The 13,903-nt window shown below is 41.1% G+C and overlaps 2 non-coding genes and 1 pseudogene across 2 annotated transcripts; all 3 read right to left on the bottom strand.

The window, feature by feature from the left end:
• Window positions 1-6,762, bottom strand: part of LOC116650125 (large subunit ribosomal RNA) — a 7,554-nt pseudogene extending 792 nt beyond the window's left edge.
• Window positions 6,763-7,086: 324 nt separating this feature from the next.
• LOC6637235 (5.8S ribosomal RNA) lies at window positions 7,087-7,265 on the bottom strand. Its single transcript, XR_049420.2, has one exon. It is a non-coding gene; the product is annotated as a 5.8S ribosomal RNA (ribosomal RNA).
• Window positions 7,266-12,036: 4,771 nt separating this feature from the next.
• Window positions 12,037-12,215, bottom strand: LOC6636519 (5.8S ribosomal RNA). The gene has a single exon (XR_049254.1). It is a non-coding gene; the product is annotated as a 5.8S ribosomal RNA (ribosomal RNA).
• Between the last annotated feature and the right edge of the window lie 1,688 nt (window positions 12,216-13,903).

Raw genomic sequence — 13,903 nt, 5'->3', positions numbered from 1 at the left:
GAGATGTACCGCCCCAGTCAAACTCCCTACCTGGCAATGTCCTTGAATTGGATCATACCTGAGTAATTGGAGTTATACCAAATTTTTAAGTCAATAATACATAAATGCATTCTCTCATTAAAGAATTTGTTTACGATTATATAACAAACTCGTGATACTTTGATCAAGAAGCTTGCATCAAAACCCAATACCATAAGACATAATAATTATATCCGTATAATGGCTAGGAAATGATACACGTTCCATTTAATCAAGTAAGTAAGGAAACAATAAGAGTAGTGGTATTTCATTGTCGATACCAAACCGAAGTCTAATATCTCCCACTTATTCTACACCTCTTATGTCTCCTTACACTGCCAGATTAGAGTCAAGCTCAAAAGGGTCTTCTTTCCCCGCTCATTATTCCAAGTCCGTTCCCTTGGCTGTGGTTTCGCTAGATAGTAGATAGGGACATGAAAGTCAGTGGGCTTAACGTGAGCACCTGCCGCGATGGCTTAATCTCACGGTTCCTAGTATAGGATTAATTCAAGGGTCAATCATACATGGAACATCAATTCCGCAGGCACCAATTAAAGACACGACTGTTTGGTTGTGACTTCTACCTTGGTTTGGCACGAGGACTACCTAAGCCTCTTCCGTAATCTGGGTCACGGAACCCGGTTGTATGACGCAACTCCACGTCGAGCGATGCTCTACCCGCATTTGGGTGTTAAACCACAACCACCACGATACTCCCCGAAGGGCCGCACCAACTAACCAGGACGGAACAAGTTCCGTGGGCTCCTGGTTACCCGTGGTACCAGATTAAAAGCCTCTGGTCAGGCCTCGTACCAGAAGGGCACTTCCAATTTAAACTCCAAAACAGTTAAGGGTTGGTAGCCCCAACACAACACAATGTTCAACAAAAATTATCATTCAGACACACCCACACAATCGTACCCCCACATTCCCACATCTACCATCCATCATCATTCATACAATTTCTTCCTGCAATTGCAAACGTCGCCTGGAAAATGCAGCTCTAGCAAACTCACTCATTCCGGGCCTTGAGACCAGCGATATGAGGAGTGAAACACATCCTCTCGCCGAAGGTTATGCCGAGGTATTTCACCTCAGACGCATACCTCACATTCACTCCATTCAGTCTGACAATGGGTGGCCGACTAGTTGCCAATCTGCCCTTGAGCAGCACTGACACTGTCTTGTCCATTGCAAGACTGACCCCAACACTTTCACCCCACTCATACACAGTGCGCAAGCACATACCCGCATTCGTTTCGATCTCAAGACGCGACCGACCCTCAATCAAGATAAGCAGATCGTCCGCATACGCACAACATTTACACATCTGCTCAAGCTGCACCAGCAAGGGGTCCATCATGAGGCTCCAAATGAATGGGCCACAGATAGATCCCTGCGGACAGCCACGAACCACATTTACGCTCACACATTCACACCGCCCTACAGCACACGCACGTCTGCCAGAGAAATAGCTCTTCCAGAGAGCTAATTCTCGGCACCCGCATTCATCCAACCTTCTCAAAACACTCGCCCAGCTCAGGTAGTCGAAAGCACCTTTAAAATCAACAAAGATGCCCAAGACATACGTGGAGCTGCTAGCCTCAACAGAGTCACTAACATACCTCCACGCATCCTCAACACATCTGCCCTGCCTAAATCCAAATTGCCTGTCAGACATTTGGTCACTCATTCTCTCCTGAAGCCTTTCTACCATAATCCTTTCCAGAACTTTTCCAAGAACCGGAAGAAGACTGATGCCCCGAAAAGATCTAGGATTGCTCCTGATCCTGTCAGGCGACTTCAGGAGCACTATCACTCTCGCACACTTCCATTCACTGGGGAAATAACCCTCATTCAGACACTTCGCATACATCGCTTTCATATACTCTGGAATTGACTTCCAGACACTTTTACACATTTCTCCAGTGAATCCATCCATACCAGGTGACTTCCTCGACTTTAACCTCGAGAAAGCCACCTCCAACTCACTATCCAGAAGCGGATCAACAGGCCTAACCACACTAGGTGGTGAGTCCTGATGATCCGCTCTGGGGAAGAATTCATTCAACAAGACTTTCATGCAATCCCTCCATGCCGTTAACTGAACGTTACCAACACGGAGGCTACTTACATCCGTTTCCCTGCCTCTACCTCGAACTATTTTATAAGCACGACCCCAGGGGTCCAGGAAAGAGCGCCATTCATCTTCTTTCACCTTTACAAGCATTTGCTTGTACTCATTCATACACCGACTATATTCAATCCTGAGTTGGGCTGCACCATCCGCATTGGTAGCTCTGGCCCTTTGGAATCGCTTCCGCAGAGACCGGACCATCCGCCGCTTGGTGCTTAACTGATTCGTCCACCACTTCACATGCTTAAGGTTGACCTTACGGTGCCTCTCAAAAATGCGATCATTCGCACCAGTTATCCACCCATTCACGCATACGACCTGCTCATCCACATTCAAATCATTAAATGCATTAAGCGGAACTTGCGTTGCCGCCTCCTGCACAATGAGCCCATGAAGGGACCAATTCACACTACAAGTGCGCCAGCGATTACCCCCAACACTTTCGTTCCTCGTAATAGTGTGTGTGACAACAATCTCAATCGGATTGTGGTCACTCACACCAAGCCCACCTAGTACACACCAATGAAAAGCATACATACTCATTGCCACCGCATTCACTAGAGTAACATCAATGTCACTCTGACCCACCGGACCCGCAAACGTATACCACTCACTGGGTTCGTCAACGACCCGAACATCCTGGGACACGGCCCACTCGGCTAGGATCTCACCCCGTGTGTGGTTCGAATACCCAGACGAATGTCTGGATACCTTGCTGAACCACATGGGGGATGATGCATTCGCATCAAGACCAAGGATGACTGGTACGCTACTAACCAGTAGTAGCACCTCATCCAAGTAAGCAATGTATGGTTCGAGGGGATCCCCGAACTTACAATACATGCTCACTACAAAAATCCTGCCAAAACTGCTGCTTAGGCTCACACACACCCCCCAGTCAGTTGAACTCACCAAAGTGCATTTAATACTGACATCATTCACAATGACAGCGGAGTTAGCCCTGCTGTCAGGGAATACTCGCATACATGCGGGCAATCCCCTTACGCAACCACCGGTCGCGTAGGGTTCCTGCAGCAGGGCAACGACGCTGCCCCTTTCACACATCATAGCCCCCACATCACACATAGCTGCATACGACCTTTGACAATTCAGCTGAAGAAATCTGCTAGACATTTTAATGTCTAGCATTCGCCCGCGCAACAATCGCCCCGTATATGGGACAGGCTAGAGACATCATCAGATGTCCCGAAGGAGCAATTGCAGCAGTACCAGGTCAAAACTTCTCACTCTAAACGAAAACCATTTTATGTAGCAGCGTCCGATTTCTAAAAGGGACTGCATGGCCACCACAGCACCCTCGAGGACGATATTAACTGCTACATTACCTCCCGCCGCCCATGGCTTACTTGTCATCCGGACACCTTTCTTGAAGGCTTCAAGTGACATTTTGTCCTTTAAGTTCATCTCGTAAAGGTCACCCATGAACTCGTCAGGGGTGATCTGCGAGTGAACGCCCTGAACCACAACTTTCGGCCCTAATTTATCATTCACACACACTTCCAATCCCACCTCGTTGAACTTTGTGTTCTCCACAATTTTCTCACGCTCGGCGACCGATGGAGTCCGAATTAACGCACCTCCATCCCTTAGAGTTTTCACCTCATGTATCCGCACACCAAGAGAGGGACCTACCTCCTTCACCACCTGCTCAACCACGTCTTTAGCGGTTTTGCCAGCAGCCTTGCTGCGCACAACCAAGGACCAGGTCTCAACTGGCCGAGGCATCTCCGGGGTAGACGGCACTGCCGACCTGGGACCCCCTCTGGCGGCGTTCACCGACGAAGCCCGCGCTTGGCCGGCTGGAACATGCAACTCATGCGAAACGCCTGCACCCCCGCAAACGGCCTCCAAACGCCCCTGCAGCCGCTCATTCTGCTCCACAAGCGCGAACAGGAGGCGCTTGTGCTCATACTGCCCTGTATAATCAACTTACTTGCAAATGAGCGACCCCGTGGCTCTCTCCTTGAGTGCAAGCTGCAATAAAGCTCCCGTTATCCCCTTCATCTACTCGACAGCTGTTCCTTTCCGCTTCCTCAAAGCCGCCGCACTTGTCGACCGCCTTACCTCGCTGTTCGATGACGACTCCGACTAGGTCACCTCATCTTCCGACGTCATCCTACAATTTTCAAAGGTCCCCTTCTCAGCGGGCTTCTTTTTGCGTGGCGGCATCGCCCGCAGGTGTGCGCTTATCTATTTAATATATAAATAGCACGCACACACACACACACACGTAGAAGCTGGCGGTTTCACACACACACACGAACGCCTGTTGCTCACGCAGCAACGACGTAAACAAAGCAATAAAACTTTATTGCTGATAAGCGCACAAAATGTAAACAAGATACCGTTGCTTGAAAGCACCGTTATCTTTAAATTGTTTGCGAAGCACCTACATTATTCTATCGACTAGAGACCTTTCACCTTGGAGACCAGCTGCGGATATTGGTACGGCCTGTTGAGAAGTTTGCGTGTCCCCACCATAAATTTTCAAGGTCCGAGGAGAAAATATCGACACAACAGTATATGTCATGCTCTTCTAGCACATCTACCATATCTCTCTGCGAAAGACTTCCATGGTAGTACGGCTATAAAACAGAAAAGAAAACTCTTCCGATACCTCTCGACGGCTTCTTTATGGTCGTTCCTGTTGCCAGGATGAGCACGAGGCCCATATTTAATAACAAACGGATACTCAACAGGTTACGGAATTGGAACCGTATTCCCTTTCGTTCAAAATTATTCAAGTATATAAAAATCGGTTAGATGACAAATATATTTAGATTTTTCTTCACTTGAAAATTTTCGGCTTTCGCCTTGAACTTAGGACCGACTGACTCGTGATCAACCACTGTTCACACGAAACCCTTCTCCACTTCAGTCCTCCAAGGTCTCATTCGATTATTTGCTACTACCACCAAGATCTGTACCAATAGCGGCTCCATGCAGGCTTACGCCAAACACTTCTATGCACACCATTGTACCTTCCTACTCACTAAAGTTTCAAAATTTATATTACAAGTAATATAAACCATCTACTTTAGCGGTAATGTATAGGTATACAACTTAAGCGCCATCCATTTTAAGGGCTAGTTGCTTCGGCAGGTGAGTTGTTACACACTCCTTAGCGGATTTCGACTTCCATGATCACCGTCCTGCTGTTTTAAGCAACCAACGCCTTTCATGGTTTCTGTATGAGTTGTTAATTTGGGCACCGTAACATTACGTTTGGTTCATCCCACAGCGCCAGTTCTGCTTACCAAAAGTGGCCCACTGGGCACATTATATCATAACCTTAAACTTCATATCAAGAAAGTTAAGGTTCTTACCCATTTAAAGTTTGAGAATAGGTTAAGATCGTTTCGACCCTAAGGCCTCTAATCATTCGCTTTACCAGATAAGATTATTTTATACAACAGTTAAATGCACCAGCTATCCTGAGGGAAACTTTGGAAGGAACCAGCTACTAGATGGTTTGGTTGGTCTTTCGCCCCTATACTCAATTCTGACAATCGATTTGCACGTCAGAACTGTTTCGGTCTTCCATCAGGGTTTCCCCTGACTTCAACCTGATCAAGTATAGTTCACCATCTTTCGGGTCACAGCATATATGCTCAAGGTACGTTCCAGTTAGAGGCATAAATAATATAAATATTATTATACATAACTATAAAGAGCGCCCCGGGATTGCGTTAATGAACTATAAATAGTTAAAAAACTAATCCCATTAATAGTCAAGTTAATTACGCTATTAGGTTTATATCCCAATAACTTGCACATATGTTAGACTCCTTGGTCCATGTTTCAAGACGGGTCCCGAAGGTAACCTGAATCTTTCGCATTGTTAATCATACAAATGCATATAATAAACACAAGTATCAATGATAATTATGCCATTATATAATTCCGAAAAATTAACGCACTGTAATCATATAAATCTATCAGCACTTTATCAAATTTATATCTTTTATTTTATGTTAAAATGCCAAGCATATAATTCAAATAAGCAATCAGACATAATTTTATGATAAATATTTATGCTAATAGATTACAATGTCCTTATATGGAAAAAATGCACACTATTATTATAATATTGTTTAAAATATTACAATTCTTATGATGAATTTTCCATACCGGATATTCAGGTTCATCGGGCTTAACCTCTAAGCAGTTTCACGTACTATTTAACTCTCTATTCAGAGTTCTTTTCAACTTTCCCTCACGGTACTTGTTTACTATCGGTCTCATGGTTATATTTAGTTTTAGATGGAGTTTACCACCCACTTAGTGCTGCACTATCAAGCAACACGACTCTTTGAAAACCATCTAGTAATCATTAACGTTATACGGGCCTGGCACCCTCTATGGATAAATGGCCTCATTTAAGAAGGACTTAAATCGTTAACTTCTCATACTAGAATGTTGATGTTCCGTACACTGCATCTCACATTTGCCATATAGACAAAGTGACTTAGTGCTGAACTGATTTCTTTTCGCTCGCCGCTACTAAGAAAATCCTTGTTAGTTTCTTTTCCTCCCCTAATTAATATGCTTAAATTCAGGGGGTAGTCCCATATGAGTTGAGGTTGTATAAAACAATGTTAATTGAACATTATTTATTATTCAATATAATGGATAATACTTTTGTTCTGAAGTTCCATAAATTTTACAACAATTCTTTTATCACACATCATTAATAAGAGGCAATTCTAGATTAAGGAAAAATATATTTTTCTTTTATGCTAGACATTCCTCAGTATTATTTGATTTGGAAAAAGAAAATATAACTCTTCAGTTTTCTCATACAAAATATACAATGAGTAGTACATCCATATATATATTAATATTATGAATAATTTATGCATATGCTTAAAACTTCGAAAAATTTTAAACAACTTAATTAGCAAAGTCTACAACCCTCAACCATATGTAGTCCAAGCAGCACTATAAAATTAATTAAAGTACAAAACAGCATGGACTGCGATATGCGTTCAAAATGTCGATGTTCATGTGTCCTGCAGTTCACACGATGACGCACAGTTTGCTGCGTTCTTCATCGACCCATGAGCCGAGTGATCCACCGCTTAGAGTGATAATTTATATTGGTTTATTTCATTACGTCACAAATGTTTTTATTGAAAGAAATTAAAAATACACCATTTTACTGGCATATATCAATTCCTTCAATAAAATTGTTTATACCTAAATTGTGTTGCGAAATGTCTTAGTTTTACATATACTTTAAAAATATGGTATGAATAAAATTTTTATATATATACAAGAATTAAATATTTTTATAGAAATATACAAAGCATTAACCTGAAAACAGGTACAACACATAAAATTTAGGTTGTTGCGTTTATACTTATAATGTATGCGCGTATAATAATGAACAATACATCTGTGCAACGCATGTATATTATGGTACATATACACGCAAGTTTTTCATCATTAAAACGCATAAACACAGACAAATCCCAAATTGAAAATGACATATATTATATAAATATATATTAATTGGGAATAAGTATGTGCAATGTTTTTAAATGATTATTCATTTATATTCAGAAAAATTTTATATATTTCTATATATAAAATTGTTTTTATTAACTGAAATGAACATTATACAATAATGATCCTTCCGCAGGTTCACCTACGGAAACCTTGTTACGACTTTTACTTCCTCTAAATAATCAAGTTCGGTCAACTTTTGCGAAACAACCGCAACACACAAGGCGTCACAGTGATCACGTCCGGAGACCTCACTAAATAATTCAATCGGTAGTAGCGACGGGCGGTGTGTACAAAGGCCAGGGACGTAATCAATGCGAGTTAATGACTCACACTTACTGGGAATTCCAAGTTCATGTGAACAGTTTCAGTTCACAATTCCAAGCATGAAAGTGGTTCAGCGGTTTACCCGGACCTCTCGGTCTAGGAAATACACGTTGATACTTTCATTGTGGCGCGCGTGCAGCCCAGGACATCTAAGGGCATCACAGACCTGTTATTGCTCAATCTCATTATTGCTAGACGCAATTTGTCCATTTAAGAAGCTAGTGTCCTTATAATGGGACAAACCAACAGGTACGGCTCCACTTATATAAACACATTCAAACACAATAAACATTTTACTGCCACTATGAATGAAGGCTATATAAGCTTCAACACCATAATCCTGAAGATATCTATTTAATATATTTGAGTCTCGTTCGTTATCGGAATTAACCAGATAAATCACTCCACGAACTAAGAACGGCCATGCACCACCACCCATAGATTCGAGAAAGAGCTATCAATCTGTCTTACACACTTATGTTCGGACCTGGTAAGTTTTCCCGTGTTGAGTCAAATTAAGCCGCAGGCTCCACTCCTGGTGGTGCCCTTCCGTCAATTCCTTTAAGTTTCAGCTTTGCAACCATACTTCCCCCGGAGCCCAAAAGCTTTGGTTTCCCGGGAAGCGACTGAGAGAGCCATAAAAGTAGCTACACCCAATTGCTAGCTGGCATCGTTTATGGTTAGAACTAGGGCGGTATCTGATCGCCTTCGAACCTCTAACTTTCGTTCTTGATTAATGAAAACATCTTTGGCAAATGCTTTCGCTTAAGTAAGTCTAACGACGGTCCAAGAATTTCACCTCTCGCGTCATAATACTAATGCCCCCAAACTGCTTCTATTAATCATTACCTCTTGATCTGAAAACCAATGAAAGCAGAACAGAGGTCTTATTTCATTATCCCATGCCGGCGCTTGGCCGGCTGGAACATGCAACTCATGCGAAACGCCTGCACCCCCGCAAACGGCCTCCAAACGCCCCTGCAGCCGCTCATTCTGCGCCACAAGCGCGAACAGGAGCTGCTCATACTGCCCTGTATAATCAACTTACTTGCAAATGAGCGACCCCGTGGCTCTCTCCTTGAGTGCAAGCTGCAATAAAGCTCCCGTTATCCCCTTCATCTACTCGACAGCTGTTCCTTTCCGCTTCCTCAAAGCCGCCGCACTTGTCGACCGCCTTACCTCGCTGTTCGATGACGACTCCGACTAGGTCACCTCATCTTCCGACGTCATCCTACAATTTTCAAAGGTCCCCTTCTCAGCGGGCTTCTTTTTGCGTGGCGGCATCGCCCGCAGGTGTGCGCTTATCTATTTAATATATAAATAGCACGCACACACACACACACACGTAGAAGCTGGCGGTTTCACACACACACACGAACGCCTGTTGCTCACGCAGCAACGACGCAAACAAAGCAATAAAACTTTATTGCTGATAAGCGCACAAAATGTAAACAAGATACCGTTGCTTGAAAGCACCGTTATCTTTAAATTGTTTGCGAAGCACCTACATTATTCTATCGACTAGAGACCTTTCACCTTGGAGACCAGCTGCGGATATTGGTACGGCCTGTTGAGAAGTTTGCGTGTCCCCACCATAAATTTTCAAGGTCCGAGGAGAAAATATCGACACAACAGTATATGTCATGCTCTTCTAGCACATCTACCATATCTCTCTGCGAAAGACTTCCATGGTAGTACGGCTATAAAACAGAAAAGAAAACTCTTCCGATACCTCTCGACGGCTTCTTTATGGTCGTTCCTGTTGCCAGGATGAGCACGAGGCCCATATTTAATAACAAACGGATACTCAACAGGTTACGGAATTGGAACCGTATTCCCTTTCGTTCAAAATTATTCAAGTATATAAAAATCGGTTAGATGACAAATATATTTAGATTTTTCTTCACTTGAAAATTTTCGGCTTTCGCCTTGAACTTAGGACCGACTGACTCGTGATCAACCACTGTTCACACGAAACCCTTCTCCACTTCAGTCCTCCAAGGTCTCATTCGATTATTTGCTACTACCACCAAGATCTGTACCAATAGCGGCTCCATGCAGGCTTACGCCAAACACTTCTATGCACACCATTGTACCTTCCTACTCACTAAAGTTTCAAAATTTATATTACAAGTAATATAAACCATCTACTTTAGCGGTAATGTATAGGTATACAACTTAAGCGCCATCCATTTTAAGGGCTAGTTGCTTCGGCAGGTGAGTTGTTACACACTCCTTAGCGGATTTCGACTTCCATGATCACCGTCCTGCTGTTTTAAGCAACCAACGCCTTTCATGGTTTCTGTATGAGTTGTTAATTTGGGCACCGTAACATTACGTTTGGTTCATCCCACAGCGCCAGTTCTGCTTACCAAAAGTGGCCCACTGGGCACATTATATCATAACCTTAAACTTCATATCAAGAAAGTTAAGGTTCTTACCCATTTAAAGTTTGAGAATAGGTTAAGATCGTTTCGACCCTAAGGCCTCTAATCATTCGCTTTACCAGATAAGATTATTTTATACAACAGTTAAATGCACCAGCTATCCTGAGGGAAACTTTGGAAGGAACCAGCTACTAGATGGTTCGGTTGGTCTTTCGCCCCTATACTCAATTCTGACAATCGATTTGCACGTCAGAACTGTTTCGGTCTTCCATCAGGGTTTCCCCTGACTTCAACCTGATCAAGTATAGTTCACCATCTTTCGGGTCACAGCATATATGCTCAAGGTACGTTCCAGTTAGAGGCATAAATAATATAAATATTATTATACATAACTATAAAGAGCGCCCCGGGATTGCGTTAATGAACTATAAATAGTTAAAAAACTAATCCCATTAATAGTTAAGTTAATTACGCTATTAGGTTTATATCCCAATAACTTGCACATATGTTAGACTCCTTGGTCCGTGTTTCAAGACGGGTCCCGAAGGTATTCTGAATCTTTCGCATTGTTAATCATACAAATGCATATAATAAACACAAGTATCAATGATAATTATGCCATTATATAATTCCGAAAAATTAACGCACTGTAATCATATAAATCTATCAGCACTTTATCAAATTTATATCTTTTATTTTATGTTAAAATGCCAAGCATATAATTCAAATAAGCAATCAGACATAATTTTATGATAAATATTTATGCTAATAGATTACAATGTCCTTATATGGAAAAAATGCACACTATTATTATAATATTGTTTAAAATATTACAATTCTAATGATGAATTTTCCATACCGGATATTCAGGTTCATCGGGCTTAACCTCTAAGCAGTTTCACGTACTATTTAACTCTCTATTCAGAGTTCTTTTCAACTTTCCCTCACGGTACTTGTTTACTATCGGTCTCATGGTTATATTTAGTTTTAGATGGAGTTTACCACCCACTTAGTGCTGCACTATCAAGCAACACGACTCTTTGAAAACCATCTAGTAATCATTAACGTTATACGGGCCTGGCACCCTCTATGGATAAAAAGCCTCATTTAAGAAGGACTTAAATCGTTAACTTCTCATACTAGAATGTTGATGTTCCGTACACTGCATCTCACATTTGCCATATAGACAAAGTGACTTAGTGCTGAACTGATTTCTTTTCGCTCGCCGCTACTAAGAAAATCCTTGTTAGTTTCTTTTCCTCCCCTAATTAATATGCTTAAATTCAGGGGGTAGTCCCATATGAGTTGAGGTTGTATAAAACAATGTTAATTGAACATTATTTATTATTCAATATAATGGATAATACTTTTGTTCTGAAGTTCCATAAATTTTACAACAATTCTTTTATCACACATCATTAATAAGAGGCAATTCTAGATGAAGGAAAAATATATTTTTCTTTTATGCTAGACATTCCTCAGTATTATTTGATTTGGAAAAAGAAAATATAACTCTTCAGTTTTCTCATACAAAATATACAATGAGTAGTACATCCATATATATATTAATATTATGAATAATTTATGCATATGCTTAAAACTTCGAAAAATTTTAAACAACTTAATTAGCAAAGTCTACAACCCTCAACCATATGTAGTCCAAGCAGCACTATAAAATTAATTAAAGTACAAAACAGCATGGACTGCGATATGCGTTCAAAATGTCGATGTTCATGTGTCCTGCAGTTCACACGATGACGCACAGTTTGCTGCGTTCTTCATCGACCCATGAGCCGAGTGATCCACCGCTTAGAGTGATAATTTATATTGGTTTATTTCATTACGTCACAAATGTTTTTATTGAAAGAAATTAAAAATACACCATTTTACTGGCATATATCAATTCCTTCAATAAAATTGTTTATACCTAAATTGTGTTGCGAAATGTCTTAGTTTTACATATACTTTAAAAATATGGTATGAATAAAATTTTTATATAGATACAAGAATTAAATATTTTTATAGAAATATACAAAGCATTAACCTGAAAACAGTTACAACACATAAAATTTAGGTTGTTGCGTTTATACTTATAATGTATGCGCGTATAATAATGAACAATACATCTGTGCAACGCATGTATATTATGGTACATATACACGCAAGTTTTTCATCATTAAAACGCATAAAAACAGACAAATCCCAAATTAAAAATGGCAGATATTATATTAATATATATTAATTTGGCATAAGTATGTGTAAATGTTTTAAGTGATTATTCATTTATATTCAGAAAAATTTTACTTATTTCTATATATAAAAATGAATAAAAATGAATAATCAAGTTCGGTCAACTTTTGCGGAACAAACGCAACACACAAGGCGTCACAGTGATCACGTCCGGAGATCTCACTAAATAATTCAATCGGTAGCAGCGACGGGCACTGTGTACAAAGGGCAGGGACGTTATTTACTGGGAATTCCAAGTTCATGTGAACAGTTTCAGTTCACAATCACAAGCATGAAAGTGGCTCAGCGGTTTACCCGGACCTCTCGGTCTAGGAAATACACGTTGATACTTTCATTGTAGCGCGCGTGCAGCTCAGGACATCTAAGGACATCACAGACCCGTTATTGCTCAATCTCATTATTGCTAGAAGTAGTTTGTCCACTTCAGAAGCTAGTATCCTTATAATGGGGCAAACCAACAGGTAGGGCTCCACTTATATAAACACATTCAAACAATAAACATTTTACTGCCACTATGAATGAACGCTATATAAGCTTCAACACCATAATCCTGAAGATATCTATTTAATATATTTGAGTCTCGTTCGTTATCGGAATTAACCAGACAAATCACTCCACGAACTAAGAACGGCCATGCACCACCACCCATAGATTCGAGAAAGAGCTGCGGACATACACACTTATGTTCGAACCTGGTAAGTTTTCCCGTGTTGAGTAAAATAAAGCCGCAGGCTACAATCGTGGCGGTGCCCTTCCGTCAATTCCTTTAAGTTTCAGCTTTGCAACCATACTTCCCCCGGAGCCCAAAAGCTTTGGTTTCCCGGTAAGCGACTGAGAGAGCCATAAAAGTAGCTACACCCAATTGCTAGCTGGCATCGTTTATGGTTAGAACTAGGGCGGTATCTGATCGCCTTCGAACCTCTAACTTTCGTTCTTGATTAATGAAAACATCTTTGGCAAATGCTTTCGCTTAAGTAAGTCTAACGACGGTCCAAGAATTTCACCTCTCGCGTCATAATACTAATGCCCCCAAACTGCTTCTATTAATCATTACCTCTTGATCTGAAAACCAATGAAAGCAGAACAGAGGTCTTATTTCATTATCCCATGCACAGAATATTCAGGCATTTGAGGCCTGCTTAAATCACTCTAATTTGTTCAAAGTAATTGTACCGGCCCACAATAACACTCGATAAAGAGCACTATTGCAGGCTTTTAACTACAACGAATATTTAAAAATATACAAGTATTTAAT

The sequence above is a fragment of the Drosophila virilis genome, unplaced genomic scaffold (genome assembly GCF_030788295.1).
Source record: "Drosophila virilis strain 15010-1051.87 unplaced genomic scaffold, Dvir_AGI_RSII-ME tig00001982, whole genome shotgun sequence".
Classification (NCBI taxonomy): domain Eukaryota; kingdom Metazoa; phylum Arthropoda; class Insecta; order Diptera; family Drosophilidae; genus Drosophila; species Drosophila virilis.
Note: the sequence above shows the minus strand (reverse complement) of the source record. Positions and strands in the feature narration are given on the sequence as shown.